Source organism: Glycine soja, chromosome 15 (genome assembly GCF_004193775.1).
Source record: "Glycine soja cultivar W05 chromosome 15, ASM419377v2, whole genome shotgun sequence".
Classification (NCBI taxonomy): Eukaryota; Viridiplantae; Streptophyta; class Magnoliopsida; order Fabales; family Fabaceae; genus Glycine; species Glycine soja.
The window spans coordinates 41,318,875-41,340,648 of NC_041016.1; the positions used below are offsets into that span (position 1 = coordinate 41,318,875).

General features: G+C 32.8%; 1 pseudogene; it reads left to right on the forward strand.

Annotated features, from left to right (window-relative positions):
- Nucleotides 1-754: 754 nt before the first annotated feature.
- The window catches only part of LOC114386152, a 58,207-nt pseudogene continuing 37,187 nt past the window's right edge, over nt 755-21,774 (forward strand).

Genomic DNA, 21,774 nt, shown 5'->3' on the forward strand with positions numbered 1-21,774 from the left:
AGGGAAAAAAAAGTGAAAAGGAAGTGTGCTTGTTGTTTTGGCTCAAAATTTATTCTATAATTGGTGCCTATGTTATACCAATCTTAGTTCCGAAATTTCAATAGAAAATTAGTGTGAAAACAAGTGCCAAAGCTAGAGGTTTGTTGAGCCTTTTTTTTTAGTTTTTTTACTCTACTCTAGAGCCATTCTAAGTTTCTCTTTGAGTCCTAACTTGCTTGTATGTCCTTTTCATTGCTTTAATTGTTGAATAATCCTAGAAAAAATGTCTTGTTAAAATTCCATTGGTTTAAATTTCATTTCATTTTTTTGGTCTTTGGTTATTGCTTGTCTCTTTGTTTCCTTGTTTGTGAGTTGCTATATAGGGAATTAGAAAGGAGGATTGGTGCCATCCCTTGAAGAATTTGAGTCAAGAAGCAAGGGGACAACCACCTTATGAGCTATTGGACTAAGAAGCACTCCAAATTGAGTGAATCACCAAAGAGAGAAAAACCACCTAAATTGAGGACCTTTTTGCAATTTTGTAATTGACAATTTACTTTACTTTCATTGCTTTCAAATTTTGTGTAACAAAAAGGCCTTTCGTTGGAAGTAAGTTGGGAGCCTCCAATAGGTCACCCTACTTCCCTTTGTGTGTAATAATTTTAGGCAATTTTCCCTTAGGGTTGTGAGTGTTTTGTTGGGAACCTTAAATGTGGTCATCCAAACTCTCGTAGGATTCGCCTAATTTACATTTCTTGCTTACTTTCGTAGCTTATTTCTTTTACCTTCCATTGTCAAACCGCCTAGATAGCTTGCATTTTACCAATTAGTTTTTACCTTATCTTTCACACCTCTTTTAGTGTTTATTTTGGCTAGTTTCAACCATAGTTTCTTTTACCTTTTGTTTCCAACCTCCAACAAGAAAGAACCACAACTTAGGAACCAACATGAGTCATCATTCATCTAGTGTTAATGGCAAGGGTACTAGTCATAAAGACCCTTTATCTAGAATCTTAGATGAGTTGAGTTCCCTCAAGTTATGGAAAGAAAAACAAGAGAGAAAAGAAAAAGGAAAATATTGATGCACAATCCGTAAGGTTCCGTGACACACCGTAAATCAAAAGGAAGCATCGTTGCACAAATAGTGAGGTTCCGTAACATTCCGTAAGTCAAAAAGGGGATGATTATGTAATCCGCAAGGTTCCGTAACATTACGGAAAGAAAACAAGTATCGTTACGAAATTCGTAAGTTTCCGTAACTTTACGAAAAAAGAATCACCAAAAAAAGGGGGCAGGGGGTGTGTTTAGTAAAAATGGGGGTGCAAATAGCAACCAGGCCAACTTGGGCCCTCCAGAAGGCTGTTGCTTCTGGAGGAAGCAACCTTGCTCGCCTGGGCGAGCTGGGTGGCAAGCTTCTCCCCCAATTTTCTATAAATAGGGGGAGAAGTGAAGTAGAAAAGGGTTCAGCCCCTTAGGCACTTCTCTCTTTCTCGAAATAGCTGAGGAAAATTAGTTCCGTGAAGAAAATTCAAGCCGAGACGCTTCCGTAACGTTTCCGTAACGTTTCCGTGAGTGATTTCGCGAAGATTTTCGACCGTTCTTCGACGTTCTTCATTCGTTCTTCATCGTTTTTCAGTCTTCAACGGGTAAGTACCTCAAACCAAGCTTTTCAATTCATTCTATGTACCCATGGTGGTCCACATTTGGTTTCATGTATTTTTATTCTCGTTTTCATTTACTTTTTATACCCCCTTTTGACGTGCTTAAGCCATTTATTTAAGTCATTTCTCGCTTAACCTAAAAATAAAATAAATTTCCACCGATCGTTTGAATTGTATCATCCGTTAATTTTGGTTGAAATGAATTCCGACCGATCGGTCGTGCCGCAACCACGTTGGAAATAAAAAAAGAGGTAAATAATAATATAATAATAAAAAAAATACCTTTTAGTAAAATAAAGCGAAAAATCAATCGGACGTTTTCTCTTTGGGATTTCTCATTCTTAATTGAATTGACTAAATAACTAAAGTGAAACTAAGGCTAAAATCGACTTGCCTAGTCAAGCTCGTCCACAAAAATAGAAATTTTGAAAGTTTATCATTTCTGTTTCTTACTAAGTAAAATGGATCATTTTTCAAGGTCCAACTCCTTAAAATGATCACCTTTCAAGTAAAAAAGAATCACTTGATTCATGCATAAGCAAGAACTACGTAGGTCTGATTTCCCCATCACAATTGAGGAATACGTAGGAGCAAAGGGGAACACCCCTTGTCGACCACAAAAAGAAAAAAAATATAAAGGATATAAGGACATAAAAGGGAACATAAAAATCAAAGTCATGTTTGCATATTCGATTAAAGGTTGTTGTCCTTTGAGACAAACGTGAGAGGTGCTAATACCTTCCTCAAGCGTAAATACAACTCCCGAACTTAGAATTTTCATTTTGACCGGTTTTCCTTCGGTTTTTCCGACGTTTTCCTCAAATAAACGTTGGTGGCGACTCCGCGCGTATTCCTTTCATGGAACACGCATCCCGCGAGTCACGCGTCGCCCGCCCGCAAAAGGGCACGTTGCGACAACTCAGCTTGGGTATTTTCTCTTGAATAATAGAATAGCCTACACGAATCCCAAGGCTGTGCTATTTATAAGGGTCACTCAAAGTCACTGGGCCTGATTACATTATTTTGGCCTAAAATGAAATAAAAATACTAAATAAAAACTGAACGCAATAAAATGAAATTAGACAAAATCTAATAAAATTGTCTTCTCTCTTCCAGTCCAATCTGGCTCAGCCCAATTGCTTATAATTATCCTGAAATTGAATTAAAAACACCAAATTAGTCAAGTGGGCCCAATTAATAAAACTGAATAATAAATTTAACAATTAGAGTAAATTAGTAATTAAATTGGAGATAAAAAGGGTTAAGAAATAGGAGAAAATAATGACACATCATCCTGCCTATAACACAACCAAATCATACACCAAATGACATCAGGTAAGCCAGAATTGGGAAAAAAAGGTAACAACTAAACATGCATAGATATTAGGAAACAAACAAAATCCCGACATCAAAAACCAAAACCGACAAAACAAAAGCTCAATAGGAAAAACCAAAACTGGATAATAATAGGTGAAAATAAAAATGGAAACTTTAAGTATTTAAGCATAAAGAAAACAAAACCCAGACCTGACATGGAAAACAACAAAAAAATAGAAAAAAGGAAAAAAATGGAGAAAACAAAATGAAGAAGAAACAAAGGCAATGAAGAAGAAAGAAAGCAAAATGTAATGAAGAAGAAAGAAAGGAAACGCACTTAGTGAAGAATGGATGGGCAATGCAGCAGCACATGACACCTGTAAGCAATTTAAGAAAAAGAAGACACGTGCAATAATACATGGAGCAACCAACAGACCTGGAAGTGTGATGCATAAATGCCCAAAAAACAAATAAATTGGACACATGTCAATAGCTGGAGCATGGACACAATAGCCTTTTCCATATACATCTCATTTATAAGACTTAGTATAGATAGATTTCAACCCTATCCATCCATTTTTTCAACTCGATCTTCTTAAATATGGCGTTTAATGAATACCACTAAATATGGAAACATATATTAGGTATTAGTCATTGCTTATTATATTGTCATAATTAAAATGGTTGGAAATGTTTTTTTTTTGGTAAACTTTACACACCTAACTATTACTTCTAACATTTCAAACGAATCATACCAAAATAAGAGATCTAGAGATTGTGTAAGTGTGAGACTATATAATTGAGGATAACTTAAAGAAATTAATTGACATTATCTATACCAACAAGATATATCTATTTTTGCGATAGTTTATCACTTAAATATGAAAAACTATATTAGGCATGGCTTATTATATTGTCATAATTAAAATTACAGGAATGTTCTTCTTTTGGTAAACTTTACTCTCCTCATTGTTACTTGTAACATCCTAAACAAATCATACCAGAATGAGAGATTCAGAGGTTTTGTAAGTATGAGATTGTACAATTGAGGATGACTTAAAAGAATTAATTGATACTATCTATACCAACAAGATGCATCTACTTTTTGATAGCATATTACTTAAAAAATCTACAATTAAGCGTACTTGACTTGAAGTAGTTATGGGATGGGTGACCTTCTAGAGAGTTTCTCAGAAAGGATGCGAGTGAGGACAAAACACGCTCAAAAGTCTCATGTTGGTTTGTGGAGACAATTAATGATCTTGAAAGCAATTGAGTGTTGTTAGAGCTGGTTGTCCATGCCTCAAGGATGTTACATTGCTCCTTCCATTCTTTTTTAATTATCTACTTACAAAGGGTTCTAACTCGTGGAGGGTTTTGACCATCGTGAAACTGAGTGAAGTATCATCATGTGAAGTTTCACCGTGTGAGTCTCTAAGAAGTCCACAATCAAGGATGTTACATTGCTCCTTCCATTCTTTTTTAATTATCTGATTCTTGGAAAACTTTTGTCTAGCCCAGATCCGACTCAACTACATCAGGATTCAAGCCAACCCTAGACTATTCTCGACCTTTAATTTCCTTCCCCCCCCCCCCCCCCACCATTAAGGTCCACAACAAAGACTTCTTCTTCCTCACCAATTGCCGCTGCATCAGAACCGCAACTCCCTCACTTGTGTCATTTTGTTCGATATTGGAGAGGATGCAAGGTAGACTTGATGGAATCGGCAAGAGTGGTAGCAGCAAGGGCGATGAAAGGGGTGAGGCGGGCAGATGATGTAGTGGAGTATGAGGAAGTTAGGGTTTAGAGGCAAAAAAATGGGGACAAAAGGGAGAAGAGGAAAAAAAATTAAGAAACACATTTTGTGAAATTTTTTAACCGTCGATATTTATAAATTATTAAGAAATCAGTTTTTAATGGACAAAATGACCAATTTTAACTAATTAATTTTAAAAATAAAAGATTAAATTGAAAAAAAATACGATAAAAGTAAAAAAAAAAAAGTCATTTGACCTTTCCTTTAACTTCTACAGTAACCTCAATATAGAAGCCACAGTTGCATGAAAGGGTAGCACGTTGAATCTTTGGATTGAACAAGAATTGTGTAATCATCCAGTGGGGCCTATCTGCCATTGTCATATGGAAACTACATATTATTTGCTTAAGGCAACCTAGAGAACAAATTAATTAACCTAGTTGCATATTCACAACCATTAATATTCTCCAAATCCATGGACATCACTTGCCAGAATAGAATCCAGATCTCTTAAAACATACTCTAGCAATTCCAGATCTAGTGGCAAAGATGTTTAATCTGTACTTTACCATGAATTGGCTGAGTTCAACCACATCCCCTCTCTTCAACGCGCACTGCACTTCACAATGACCGGGATATATTCTCCTAACAAGATATATTCTCTTATGAATGATTTTTAATATTCCAGAAATTTTGAATGATTTTTAATCCCAGAAATTGTTTAATACATTTTAAACACTCTAGCATCAAGCATTTTTTTTAACTGATTTAAACTTCTAAAAATGAATCGTCATAAAATATAATCAAATAATAATATTATTAACATTACGTTATCATTTAACAATGATATATTTAATGATAGGAACTAAAAATATCCATGGATAACAACACAGATAAGAAGAGCCATAATATTTTGTTCAAAAATTAAAAGTAAATACTTGAAATTAAAGTTCAAGAACAAAAATTTAGTTAATCGTATTAATTTAAGTGATTACCACCTTATTCTCCCATATGTATGCACGTTACAGAACCAAATTAACTTTACATATTACGTTCATGCTACTCCAACCTATTAATGCATGTAAAAATAAACCAATCAACAATAGTTTGGGACCAAGCTATGTGTCAATCAAAGTAAGGAATTGCCTCACACGTGCATTCTTGATTTAATTTTGTGTAGGTAATTGGTTTATCAGTTATTGGAGCCCTTAATGAAATATTGACACCTGAGCATCAAAGTGAAATACGTGGCTATGTGTTCAATCACCAAGTATGTATGTATTACAATTTACAGTGGATTTATTATATATATCTTTTTTTAGGTAAACATCGGTTATTGTCAGTGGCGGATTCAAGACGCTGCTGGATTACTGGGTGCAAATTATAAAAAATAAAATTAGTGGGTTTAATTATATAAATATAAATAAAATAAAATATAAAAATATAAAATTTTATTTACAAATTTAATGAATTTTAAAAAATGAGAAAATGCAAGTGCATACCCTCAATCCAATGTAGGTCCGCCAGTGATTATTGTATATATCTTTAAGACAATATGTTTTCAAAATATATATATATATATATATATATATATACGTACATACTTTATGGTTAGACAATTCTGACTAAATTAGCATGGAATACTTGTGAATAGATTACGCTAAATATAATTTTGATGTTTTATTTTTCAAAATTAAGGATTTTGATTCCATTGTCAATTTTTGTGACATTGACCATTAAATCACTAATGCTGAACTATAATATGAAATAATTTAATTAAATTTATACGCGATTTAAAGTGGTTTAATTTTTTAATTATTAATAGTTTTTAATTAAATCCTTATTAAATGTTCCACTAATCAAATTAATAACTAAAAAATTCAGTATTATAGTATCACGTCAATGATAGTTGAACAGAAAAAATTTATTTTAAAAAATAGAGATTAAATATTCTTTATTTTTTATAAGGTGCCAAAATTAAAAATTAATGAAATAGAAATACCAAAATTATATTTTAACCAATAGTTTAAATTAGAAAGACAAAATTCAGCTACGGGTAATATATTACTCTAGGTAGCCCTTGTTATATATATGATGAATAATGTTAGTTATTTACTCTAGGGTGGGGAATGCATATAGAAGGGTCCAGCATAATGTTTGCATCAGCTTTGAACTATGTGACCTTAAGATTGCTTGGAGAAGACATTGATGGTGGAGAAGGCGCTATAGAAAAAGCAAGGACATGGATTCTTGATGGTGGAGGAGCCACTTATATTCCTTCCTGGGGAAAACTCTGGCTCTCGGTATCTTATTAATACTAGTGATAACACTATTTTTTTTATTAGTTTATACAATATGGGTGTTTCCTAATGGTTAAAAATTAATTTCACATAGTGTGTGTGATTGTCATTAGTCCAAAAGAATTTTTACACACAAATAGAATCAAACACAGATTTGTTCATTCAATAAATTGTTTCCTCCCATGTAAATACAATAAAATTTTACATTATTATCTTAATCCTATAAATTAATGACAATACTATCTTTTTTATTATTTGATAGATTTTACTATATAAAAGCAAATAGAGATTTTTTTAGGTAGTGAAAAATTTAAGGGCGGATGATGTCCCATTAAAAGACAGGATTGAGGTTAAAATAAACATAATAATAATGTAATACCACATTAACTCTTACATTTCAATCTAAATATATTGCTAACCTACATTAACTCTTAATTAATTTTGTGACCAACTTGGTTTGAATTAGTTTTTTTTATAAATAAAAGCATGGTTTAAATATGTTAAATACAAGAAGCATTTATATTTTATATTTAGTTATACTTGAAATAGAGTTACCTTCTGAAAACAATACTTGTGAATTGAAAAAAACTTAACCATGTATGTTTGACAAAGTTTTGATTCTGCCAAGCGATACATACAGTTTATTGTGGAATTTTTTTTATTTAATCATCTATTCAAATAGTGCGTATATAGTGATCAAAATGAATTATTGGAATAATAGATGCTTGGCGTTTATGAATGGAGCGGACTGAAGCCAATCCCACCAGAAATATGGTTGTTTCCCTATTTTGTTCCTTTCCATCCAGGTTGTCATGAATGAATTTTAAGTTTTGCTCTCCTCAATTAAATTTACATGTTCACACACACACATACACACACTTATTCTCTCTCACACACATACACATATATATTATAAATAAATTTGTTAGCTTACACTCACTTATTTTTTAAGATAAAATAAGTTAGTAAGTTATATCTGGGTATATTTTAACAAAACTTATAATTATAACTAGTTAATTTCTTTTTTTTAAAAAAAAAGTGGGTGCATGTTAGCAAATGTGTATAGGATTTACTAACTCACACCTACTTATTTTTTAAAAGGAACTAGTGGATAACCCGTGTGCATGCACAGGTCTTTTGTCTAAATGATTTTCGATGGAAGAATAAAAAAAAGACATTGTAAAAAGATAAAAGGAATAACATTCATATAAAATAGTTGTAATGTCAAATTGTCTGAAGATAAATATAAAGACGTTGGAAATAAATATAAACATTGTTTTGCAAAATAACATCGTGGATTTTCCTAATCTATATCACTATCATCCCAATCAATTGCACGCCTGATGACAACTTCCCATATCTTCTCAGCACGCCTATAGTTGAATGAGAGCTCGTCTCCATGGCTAAAATCACCTTCTTGAAGGAATTTATACCAAGGGAGAATGACATACTTATCACCAATGCCTTTGTCGAGCACAACTACATTCCATTGCAGTGGAGGTCCGAATCTTCTGAGAATTGTAATATGATCACCACAGTGGATTAGGCATTGTGTGACAGAGGCTGGAAGTTACTGTAGGAAAAAAAAAAGAGTTAGGCATTGAAATTAATATTTGTATAGAAGATATAAATGGATATGAATATTTTACCAATGGATGTGGTGCGCCTAGCATTGATTGGGTGATTTCATATGTCCAGATGTGTTTTCTTGTTGCACGACGCCTTTTTCATTTTTTCTGGTCTAATGGTGGAGTGAAGTGGAGGTCAAATTTTGAGGGGTGGTCGCAAGCCAGGAAATTTATCTTCACAGAGTCATAAATCTGCAATTCTGTCCTCAATCTTGTTAGCCCATCAGCAAAGTAAAGTTTTCCTTTGTGTTGTCTAACTTGAATTTTGTAGGTTTCCCCATCATACTTAAATTCAACAATTTCAGGATAATTTGGTAGCCATTGGCGCTGATAGAAGCCTGGTATTTCTATGGCGTCCTGCAATGGGGAAAAAGTATTTAAAAAAAGAAAAACAATATCAGAAGCACAAAGAATAAAATATGGAAATAAAGGTTTTGATTTAACCTTGTCACAATGGAAGGCAGCTTTAAATTGCAATATCAATTGTTGTCTGATAGCAGGCAATCTCAACTGCAGTGCAATGAGAAAAAAATGGACTTAGCATTTAAAAAACATGTATATCGACTAATTCAATTGTCTGCAGGTCTAAATTGGGGTGTTGCTGCAATGTAGTAGTAATTGGATTTAACAGTTCTAATTTAGGATAATTAAAATAAGATAAGAGAAGATGCATATAAAATAAGACGCAGGAAATTAGATGCAAAACATGAAAATGAGGAATATAGAACATTGCAGAGATCAGAAAATGCAGCAAAAGCAAATACAGTAGCAAGAAAAGTTCTTAATCAGAGATCATATGATCGAACAGATAAGAAAATGCATTTCATGATTCGAATTAAAGGCCAAAAGCAAGAAAGTTTGAAAGAGAAGAATCAAGATTATAAAGAGAATATAATAGATGATGTATATCAGAGATGATATGATCGAACAAATAAGAAAATACACTTCATAACGCTAATGAAGGACCAAAAGCAAGAAAGTTTGAAAGGGCAGAGTCAGCATCATAAAAACAATGTAATAGATCGTGTAGATAACCAAACTACCTAGAATCTTAATACAATAGTTGGAAATAATGGTAATAGAATGCTACGAAATTTAATAGGCATTTAAAAAGATTTAACTTAATATTGTTTCTGTTCTGTTTTGGATGGGGTATAATCGCACAGGATATGCATAGGCTGTTTTTTCCTACATGCATGAGTCAAATGTTATTCTAGATGACATGCTACCTAGGGTTCATTGACAGTGACAATATAGTAGCATCATTCAAAATTATTGAATAATTTTCAGGATTCATTAGCAATGAAGAAAATTAAATTAATATTTAAATTTCTTACTATGTATTTAACAATAGAACATTAGAATCACTGGAACAGGTTTTTGAATTAGTATCAACAAAATGTCCAAATTGAACATGCATTGCGATAAAAGCACAACATGAATGCAAAAAGTGTGAGGGACAAAAATAAGATTTAAACGTTACTAATATCTAAAGGGTAAGATAGATGATAACGTAGTATGCAAGAAACCTAACACAATGGGCACAAATAAATGAAGCAGAAGCAGGGAAAATTGAATTAGGGCTTTGCCACAGGAAAGAAAGTTGAGTCAGACAATGATGGATTCAAACGCAGAATTGTTCAATATGTCTGTCCTAAATTGCAATTCGAAAACTTACAAACATAGATGGCAAGATGTTGAATTTTGGTTCGGGATATGGATGAAAAATGTAACCAAATGCAAGAGAAAAATCAGGAAATGAATGAACATGCAGTCAGGTTTGGGTTTAGGCTTACCTTGCTTGAGGCAGTCGATGAAGCGGGAGACATGGTAGTAGTCGCTTTGAGAGAATAATTTGGTAAGAGTTGAAATGAAGGTGGTAGAGAAATAAATCGTGGTCTGATGATGTAAAGTAGTGGGTGATGGAAGGGTCATTACTTTTCAGGGGGGTGTAAGTGACGGCAAGTTAAGTGGTTTGGGAACTGTGGAGCATTGAATGTTCCGTTCAAAGATTGGACGTGAATTGGCAAAATGATAAGTATGAAAGACTGTGGTGGTGGAGGCAGGTGAAGAGGTATTTTTATTGCTGAATATAACAAAGAGTAAGTTAATTTTTTCTATTGTTATAAATACAATTTGCATCATCAGATGAATGACCTGTCTAATGCTGAAGTCAATAATGATTTGGCATAGATAATATTTTGCAAGGCCAATTGATTATCTAAGAAAAGATAAATGGTTCTACTAAAAGAATAATAATAAGTGTATCATCCTAGGAAAACAGCCAGAGTAACATATAGAATTCACTTGCTGAATGGTAGTATTTAAATTGAGATAAACATTTTATTTTCTTTCGTGCAATTCATGAAAGAAATGGTTAATTTGGAGTTCATGAAAAGGGATGAAAATTTAAAATGCAGCAAATAAGAAAATGCACTCCATAAAGGAAGACTGGTTTTCTAAAATTAATGAATTATAGATTGGCTCATTTGATGATGTTTTAACTGTATATCAGAGATCATATGAGTAAGAAGCAAATTCAGTTGTGGTTAGAATTAAATTTGCAATCGGAAATAAATTGGATTTACCTTGTAATATTTGTAAAGACCTCTTTGAAAACCACATTCGTGGTTGAAGTAATTTTTTTTTGTCCTGATTATGTATTAAAATTCGAAGTCCTTTCTTTGACTTGACTCTTGATAATGCAACATATAGTTGGCCATGTGAAAAAATTGGTTTTGGCAAGTAAAGTCCAACTGAAGATAGTGATTGTCCTTGGGATTTATTAATTGTCATGGCATAAGAAAGCATTATCGGAAATTGTCTCCTCAATAGCTTAAAAGGCCATGGTGACTGTGAAGGCGACATAGACATTCGTGGGATATATACATGATCTCCGATATTTGTCCCATATATTATGTCAGCTGCAATAACATGTTTTGCTAGTCTTGTGGTAATTAACCTAGTACCATTACACAACCCTTGAGTTTGGTCTAAGTTCCTTAATAGCATTATTGGTGTTCCAATCTTGAGTTTGAGACAGTGATTGGGTAAGCCAGATGTTGTCAATGAATTCAGAAATTCAGTTGTCAGTGAGCGGAAATGACAACTTTCAATGATTTCAGATTTGTCAACTGAATCAGAGCTTAGATATTCCATTTGCTCACCTATCAATATTTTAGACATAAAAAAGAAAATTCATCAACCAAAAATGTAAAATCCAGGAAAGTTGATTAAAAGATGAAAAACAGAATAAGATAATTTACTATATGATTACCCAGTATCATTGTAAGCATATAATCATTAACTTGTTGCACTGTTTCATTTGTAGAAGCTAATATTGCTCTGGTTTGGAAGTATTCAGGATCATTGTGATGATGAGATAGATCTGGAAATGTAGAGCTAATTATACTATGAATAGGATCATTATATTCTGTGATTAATAGTTCCTATGGAATTTCAATAGTAGCATAGCCATTATTTTCATCTCCAATAATACCATCACCAATATCTATAATCCACTGTGCAAAAGCTACAGTTTCTTCTTGATCTGTTGCTTGCATATTGTTTTGTAAACGCATGTTTTTTGTCAGTCTCAAGATCTGACAGTGATCCCATAGATAAGAGGAATTAATTGTTACGTTAACAATATCAGAGCGGCTGCCTCTTGGAATGACTGGCAGGATTTGCCGGAAATCTCCACCAAAGACCATGACTTTACCTCCAAAGATTTTATTGTCCTTTGAGTTGTGTTTGATGATATCTCTAAAACTGTGATCAAGTGCCTCAAAACAGAATTTGTGAGCCATGGGTGTTTCATCCCAAATGATTAGACTTGTCTGATTTAATAGTTTAGCTAATTGAGTTCCTTAATGGATATTGCAAGTTGAGTCTTCAAAAACTGGAACTGGAATTTTAAAATTTGAATGCGCAGTTCTACCTCCAGGCAATAGCAGAGAAGCTATGCTGCTAGAGGCTACCATTATTACAATTTTATTGTCAGCTCTCAGTGAACTTGCAAGTGTTTTCCAAATGTATGTTTTTCCTTTACCTCCATATCCATAGAGAAAAAACATACCACCTTCATCTTTATTAACAGCTTCAACAATCTAGTTGTAAATTGAACCTTGTTCATCTGGAATCATTGATATGTGGTGTTAGATTTAAAGATAAATGAATGAAGTTAAAATACTAATTTATAGATGAGAAAAGCTAAGAAGGAAATGCACATAATAATTTTCAAAGGGGTAAATTGCTCTGTACTTAATGTACCTGTCATGTGAGAAAATAGATGTTCAAACTCTGATCTAAGTTCTTCATTGTTGTAGTTCAGTTCAGCTAATATAAGGCTATTGTCTAGATAAGCTGGACAATTCGCATCCTCTGGATATGGCATTGAAGGATAGTCTCTAAGAGATCTTTGATTTGCTTGCAACAGTTCTTCAATTTCAAGCAAGACCAAATTTTGAAGAGTTCTATCATCAAGCTGTAATGCTAATACACAAAAGGGAAAAAAGTCAAATTATGTGTCGTATCAATATTGATTTGTCTGATGGGAAATTAGGACTAACCTGGACTTGTTGATGATTTTTTATAATTATAGACAATGTCATCAGCCATCCAATGCCAAGTTTGGTCCCAAACTTGTTCAGGTTTGCTCATTGTTGCAGTTAAAAGTAACAACACAAATAGTTTTCTTATATAATGTGTTGAACCCCAGTCTTTTGCTTCCTTGATTGCCTCAATAAATTCTTTATCATCTTGTAAAAATCCCATAGCAAAACATGCTTCTTTATATGTAGAATACTGAACATTATCAATTGTTCTTAAATCCTCAAATGAGGTAGGTCCTTTACAAACAGTAAGCATCATTCTCAAATAAAATAATTTCCCTGTAATTGGTGGAACCCATAGTAATCTGCCAATGGTATAACCTTTCTTCCTAAGGTGCCAACATCTTTTCTTCTCATTGTATACAAACTTAGAAACAAATTCTGCATAAGTAAGATTTCTCCCTTCAATAGAATTTTGGTTGGTGTTCATCCATGAAATAAACTTTGAATCAGAGATACTTGGCTTAGACAATACATCATCAATATCATCATGATCTTCATAGAGAACACTATGTTGGCCTGGAAGATGGAAGTGTAATCTTTCAACAGCAGGTTTTCTGCCATGTATTGGAAATCCAAAGATTCTCTAAGTAGATTCACAGGGACATATGTATCTGTTAGGAAGATAGAAGTAGTTGTTATAACAATGATGATCAGATAAATTAGAGATCAAGTTTTAATAATACCTGCAATCTAGATATTCTTTGATCTCATCATTATGAGTGCCACCATTCTCAGTTTGATCGTTATCTTCATCAATCAAAACAACAGTCACTCTATTAGTATACATATCTGCAATTTATTAGTAAGTCTGTTAATAGACAACAATTAAAGTTATTAGATATGATTGTGTGATTAATATTGGCAATGTAAAATAACAATATCACACATAATATAAATTCACCAAACTTAGAATCAACTTACATGCAATAACTTTGCCTAGCATGTGATTCTTTGTCAAGTCCATAAGCATTTGTTCATACTTTAGTTTGAAGACTCTGGAGATTATGTCTGGCCTATCTGCTGCTTTCAGATTCAACGGATTCAGCAATCTATGGATTTCAGGCCAGTTTGGATTACAGGTTAAAGTAATAAACAAATTTGGGAAGCCCACATGGCTACATATGGCCATACCATTAAAATAAAGTTGATCCATATAGCACAGACTGCCAACAAAAGTTCAAGGCAAAATGACTCTTTTACCTTTATTTAGGCCTTTCCTACTTCCATCATCCAATGACTGTTGTAAGCTACAAAACTTGTCAACTCAAAGTTTTTTTTGGTTGTTTCTGATGTAAGAAAGCCTTTCTGACTCAACCATAGTATACCCGTCAACTACAAATTGTTGGAATAGTCTCCTAGAATTCAACAAAGTTTTAGACTCATTTGATCTGCATTGTAGCCTATAAGAAAACCACTCCTTCATTGTAAGACGATTTCTTTTCCTTTTCTCACCATCTGATTGAATGCTATGTAGAATATCAGGTCTATATCCATCTTCCCTGTAAGGAAATAAGAAAGGGTATTGTAGAGCTAGATAGCTAGAATGTAATTCATGGATCCTTTGTAGTTGTCCATGCTGAGTTTCAATAATAATATCTCTTTTTGAATTTGCATCAAAATCGCTTACTATTAGTGCTGCAACTTCAGGAACAGTAGGTACATTATATGTACGACCATCTTTCTCACGATTAGCAATCAATTTCAACTTGATATTATTCACTTGAACATCTTGCAATCTATCTCTCGCCATCCTGAAAGTTTTTGCATGCACGTTGTATTCATCCAGTATCTCACTAAGTTGTGAAACAATGTGTTCTTTAATTTGATTATATGGACTGCGGAGCAAAGTAAACAATTATATATACGATGATTACAAGATTAGTAATGCAGAATAAACAATTGAATTCTGTTTAAATGTAAGATTGTTGATCAATGTTGTGCATTTATAATAATAACAATGAAAGACTAACTACCTTATTGCATTAATCATATTCTACACTTCATTTTCTGTGTCAAAGATATACAATTATGCAAATTTTGGTTCTTTCCCAAGAATTGGTAACATACTACCTATTCTATGACATGGTTGACCTTGAGTTCTTATTGTAGGAGGTCCTCTTGAATTATTAATTGATTTGTCAAAATTAATACCAGCAGAAGTAAAGGCAAACATCATGTTATATGTCCTTATGTTCTGTTGGTAATTTTTAGTATCAGATGTACCATGATCATACAAAAGTTGGTAGAGATATTTAGCTGGATTCTGTAACAATGGAAGTTCAACTTTGCCATTTCCACAACATAAACTGAATATTGGATTTGTAGTTCTTTTATCTTTTGAGACTATTTCATCATACCACATATTTGCATTACAGTGACTACACTGCATGAGTTGGTCACCAAGATCAGAATATCCTGAAATAATTTAATGACATATGGCAAAGTGAGGTTGGACATTGAAAATATTTTAGGAAAACATGTAAATTGAAACACGATAAACAAAAGCAATTTTGTACAGTGAAAGATATTCGACAGTAAGCTAATAACATAGTGTTTATGAATATTAATCGTTACCTTCTCTATTAATTGCGGGGTCATTAGCTGAGGACATATAATTTTGGTTTTCAGGTGAAGAAACTGAAACACAGCCTATGAAAATTGCATTTAGATTAGATTATAGCATTATAATGTTGAAAATTAATTTGATAAAGTCGATTTTAATTGGTGTGTTGATTCAGAACTCTCATCCTCTGATGAATCAGGAATATTAACTAAAAAAGTGAATTAAATCTAAGTTTAGTGAAATTTATTTAATGTGGAATGGATTCACATAATATTGAATGCACCTTACAGTTTGCTTGTCTTTGTGTGACAAAAATTGTGGATATTGTATTACTAAATCAACAAACTAATTAGAATTATTAACTGTAATTTGGAAGATAATATTTTGAATTGCTTACAATCAATATTCTGAGCCTGATCATTAACTTTGTGCTGCCTGATACCTTTATTCTTTATCCTGGCTTGTGCTGTGTCACGATGATTTGCATGCTCATGGTTATCCATGTTCTTGATGGTTGTTGTTAATCTTGATCGAGTTATAAAATTTTTACTGACTTCTTGTTTCAATGTTACAATACATGCAAAATTAAAATTGCAAAAGTTCATGGACATGTAGAAAAGAAATGTTATTCCACTCGGACCAAGACATAACTTGACTTGTTCACTAAAATTATCAATGTTGACAGCTGGTTAAATGGATCATACTTTGATAAAAATGATTAGACATGCTGTATAGGCATGATTATAGCGATGGTTTTGACGGCGACATTAAAACTTGTAAAGTAAGTAATAAAAAGTGAGCATAAGGAAAAACACTAAAATTATGAATTCTGACAGCTAATTAAATGCACTAAAATGATTAGACATGCATTTATAACCATTATTATACCTATGCTTTGGGGCCATCGATAAGAAATGTGATATCGAAAATGTTATGCATGGCAGAATTAGGATGTCAACCTAAAGAGAAATTGTTTTTTTACTTGTCTTATTAATTGTACATCATATTGAGACATATGATGAAAGATGGAGTAAATTTATCAAATATCAAATTCTGCATTTGCCAAAGTAAAATCAAGCAAAAAATGGCATCTAAAATAACAAATCATGCTAAACGATAATTGATAATAAAGAAACACTTAATTATATATCATTGATGATCCAAGATCATGTTTCTCGAGACTCCAAAGCTGATACTTTTGTCTTGGTATGTATATTCTGCTGTTAGAAAATTAATTAGATATGAATGCTGATTTAGTTGTGCTAGTGATCAATATTTCGTGGTCATTATTTCTAATATTTTAATTTTTTTCCCGTGAATACTTTGTGCTCGGACAATTAAGGATGCACACCTTAAAATCAGATGAATTAATCAGATATGAATGCTGATTTAGTTGTGCTAGTGATCAATATTTCGTGGTCATTATTTCTAATATTTTAATTTGTTTCTCGTGAATACTTTGTGCTCAGACAATTAAAGATGCACACCTTAAAATTAGATGCTTTAATGGTCCGTTAAAACTTTAATTGAATTTTAAGTTATCATGATTGTGAATAACATGTTTTCTGAACTTTCTATCTGGCAATCTCTAATTTGTATTTTCAAATCTTACTTGTTCTATCTACCCGATATATTTGAATTCATAACATTTTCATAGGTCGATTTCTTCAAAGATGGTTTTATAACCATTAATATAAGCATGGTCTGTCGATATTTATTTTAACAATTGAACAAATAAGGATTTTGAAATATAGTGCAATAGTTAAGGTGACATCGGATAAGCCACAGAACTAAAATCTCAGGATACTTGCATACAAAATAAGATTAAAATTTAAACAAAAGTTCTGATCAGAGTTCTAAAACAACACCACCACAACAGAATTAAAGGTAGGAGCCAATGTACGATATACAAATAGCAAGGCAAAATAAATTGTTCAACATAGCTTGAAAACAACCAAATGCACTAAATTGCGTCATGTTTTTTTAATTTGTTGGATGAAAGCTGTGCAGGTGAAATTTGAGAGGTCCTTGCCTCATCATCACAATCTTGAAATGTCTGCCGCTTTGTAGGCGTCAAGGGGAGTCCAAGCAGTGGATCATGGTCTGCTGTCACAGAGAGGGATTGCTGGATAAAACAAATAGCAACGAATAAGTTGAATGCTAAGTTGAAAGTCATGAAGTGTCAAAATGCAAGAATTGCAAGAAAGATCATATTAAAAAATGAGAGCAGTCATCAAAACTCACAGATTCATGTTGAGAAGAATGATTGGAATCAGAAACCGGGATATCCATTTTTGAAGATGTCTGAATAAGACATACATTGAAGATAACACAACCCATGGAAAACAAATAAATATGAATAGAATACATACTTTACACAACAGTTAATGTCAAATAACTTACATTGAACATTACCTCAGCATCAGCTAGCATATCCATCACAACATTTATTAAGCTCGAGTCAGCTGAACACTTCAAAACAACATAATTCCTGAACTTGGGTTGCACCTTTATCTTGAAAGCAAGTTCATAACCCAGCAGCTTATCAAGTGCTTGGGGTGAAGCATTCAAATCAACATCACCATCCTTGTTCAAAGAGAATAATTGTATTACACAAACAAAAAATAACATATCAAACATAAACAGTTACGGTTGAATCCAAAAACACACTTCAATTTTAAGCTTATTAACTGCATCAGCTGATTGACCAATTAATTCACTGCATTCACGGTCCCAAAGCAGCAATTTTGTGCTTTCATTTCCCTGGTTGATCATCACCTCAAGCCTATACCTGCTACCATATGCACCAATAGTAAAAAAATGATGAAGGCATGAAAAATACACAACATTTTAAAATATCACAATTACCTAAGCATAGCTTCCTTATTGTATTTGTTGCATGCACATGTAAAGGGCGCTATCTCTACATCACTTTTTTTATGGCACTGAATGCAAGTTGTATAACACCATGAATGATTGTCCAGAACAATCCTAGTAATTGTGTCAATAGTGACAAACAATTTCCTATGTGAAACAACATACACATCAAATAAAAAAGCTTCAGATAATGCATGACAAAGAATTAAAATCTATATAAGATCATTACTTAAGGGATGGTGTTTATGTCAGCAATAGTCTTTGCCTCAGCCTTGCCAAAGAATGATTCTTTTGATGATAATTGGATAGAACCTGAAAGTTGTGTACTCCCTTCACCATGGGATTTAAAACCTGACCGGGCCTCAATGCCCAACTCTGCAAGCCTACAAATATAGAATGAACAACAAAAATAAGACAAAAAATGATCAACATATATTACATAACACATACAAAAAATACCGTTCATTGAATTCTTGAATCTCCATCACGGGCTGGTTAATAATTAACTTTGAAGCCTTGAAAGAATTGTTGATCGATGCGGGATAAGATCCTAAATCATTTAAAAAACATAATCATAACATACAATAGCATAAAGAGAGAAATCAATAAATTCAAGATGAGGATATACCCTGCGCTTCCTTGATCCTACAATGGCTCAATAGAACTGTAATTGGGCCATCACCTTCATAATCATCTAAGAACTTCAAAAACTGCAAGCAATAATCATCCCACAAAGTGCAAGATAGCAATTGCTGGCTATCAGAAACAAATAGTTATGAGACAATCAGTTATTAATAATAATATAATCATGGCCACAACTTGACAAAGCATATCGCACAAATTGTCACCAAGAATCGAACTTTACCTCAAGTCCTTTAGTTTGAAGACTACCCTTCTACCTTTTTCCTGAAACTTGGCGAAAGACAACCTCCTCCACAACACCAATAACATCTAAAGCAAGTAGGAAAATCAGGGAATGTTATTTAATTCCAAAAAGAACAAAACTTTCAAAATAAACTCAATTGCAAAAATATAAGTTAACATACCAACCAATAGTCCACGTTCAAACTGGCCAGCCACAACATCTGCAAATCCAGCAAACCTGTATTTTCTAAAAGGGATGTCCCCTAGAACACACTCCCTCACAACAGTAACCCTAATAAACACCAATTTAAATTGATGATCACACACTCTGTACTGACCATTGTTTTTTAGCACTTTAAAATTGTGCATGACATAAGTACAATTTTCTTTCAAGTCCATTTTTTTTTACTTCAATTGGTCTTGTTCACAAACAGCGTGGATCTCATCACCCTGGATTGCATTAAGGTTACAATACAATGAACTGAACAATAAGTAATAAGTAATAAACCTACAAAAAAAACACAAAATTTAAGCATACATCGCAGTCCACAAACACCATTTCAGCTTGCTCAGATTTGTTAGGAGTGCCAATAAACCATAGATCACTGATCCTCACACTAAGTTTAAGAGTTTCTTTTGAGCCATCGATGGTCTTTATCTTGTCTGGAGAACGTGCCATAATACTGCAAAAAAAAAAACAACTAAACCACCATCAAAACAGAAACACGATAAGCTAAGAAAAAATCCAAAACCTCGTTCAACACACAAAAATGAGAAGCTAACATGCATGTAAGAAAACACACATGAAAACAGTACCAGAACAGAACAACAGAAGTACACGAACAGACAAACACGATAACCAAACATGCAAACCAAACATCATCCAACACAACAAAATGAAAAAATTAGATGCATCTAACAAAACAAACATGAAAACAGCACAGAAACAAAAGCCAAAAACCCGAAAGGTAATATGCATGTAAGAAAAGAAAAGCCAAAAAACCATAAGCTAACATCGAATGTAAGAAAACATACATCAAAACAGCACCAAGCAGAACCCAAATTAAGCTAGTATGTATCTGGAAAAATGAAAAGCAAAAACACGCAAACTGAAGAATGAAATGCAAGAAACCACGTAAAGAGGCAAAGGCCAGCACATGCACAACATGCAAAATAAAACACGTGTAAATGCCACAATCAGCAAAATTAAACACCTGTAAGCATCAGAAAAGTGGAAAATTAAGGGCTAAAAGACCAAAAAACCAAGGAAATGGACAGCTGTCACAATCTTAGACAGGGGTATTTTAGGAATTTCCAGAGGGTTCTCTTTTATAGATAGTATATAGATACTAAGTTAGTAAGTTACGCCTGAGTGTATTTTAAGGAAATTTATACTTATAATTTATTAATCTATTCATTTAGCTAACCCCATATATATGAGTGAGAGGATTTAATGTAACGTAACTACTTAAAAAGTCACCTGACTTCTTAAAATTAAATCTTGATTGTTCATATTTAGTTATATGGTTAAGATTTAATCATCTCATTCTCATATAAGATATCTCTCTCTTATATGATATGTCCTCTCTCTATATATACACTAATTGGTCATAAACAACCACATAAATAAACTGAAACTAAACTTTAACCAAAAATCTTAAAGTTATAGTTTATAAATCTTTCCTTCACTTATATGCTATTCATTATTATTAAACAATGATATTTGATTTGTCAAATACATCAATATCATATACTCTTTTATGTGTATGATTCAATATTCTTATTCTTACATGATATAAAATTTCACCTCATACTTATACTCCAATAACAATTTTTTAATTATGTAAATTATATATAAATTTCTTACTATATATGAGGGACATAATTTTCACACAATAATATTTTTTAACATCAATTTTGTATACCTATTTAATTAAGAAAAAAGTATCAAGAAGTGTAAATGTTAATTTATTATTTAAAGTTGTAATAATAGTATAGAGAAAGTTATCTACAAAAGTCACATCATCCTATTTGCAGGAAGAATATGGAGTCAGGCTCGGCAGGTGTTTCTACCCATGTCCTATTTTTATGGCGAAAGGTTCATAGGTCCTATAAATACACTTGTTTTATCTCTTAGAAGAGAGCTGTATACCCTTCCTTATAATCTCCTCGACTAGAATCAAGCTAAAAATTCATGTGCCAAGGTAGTGAG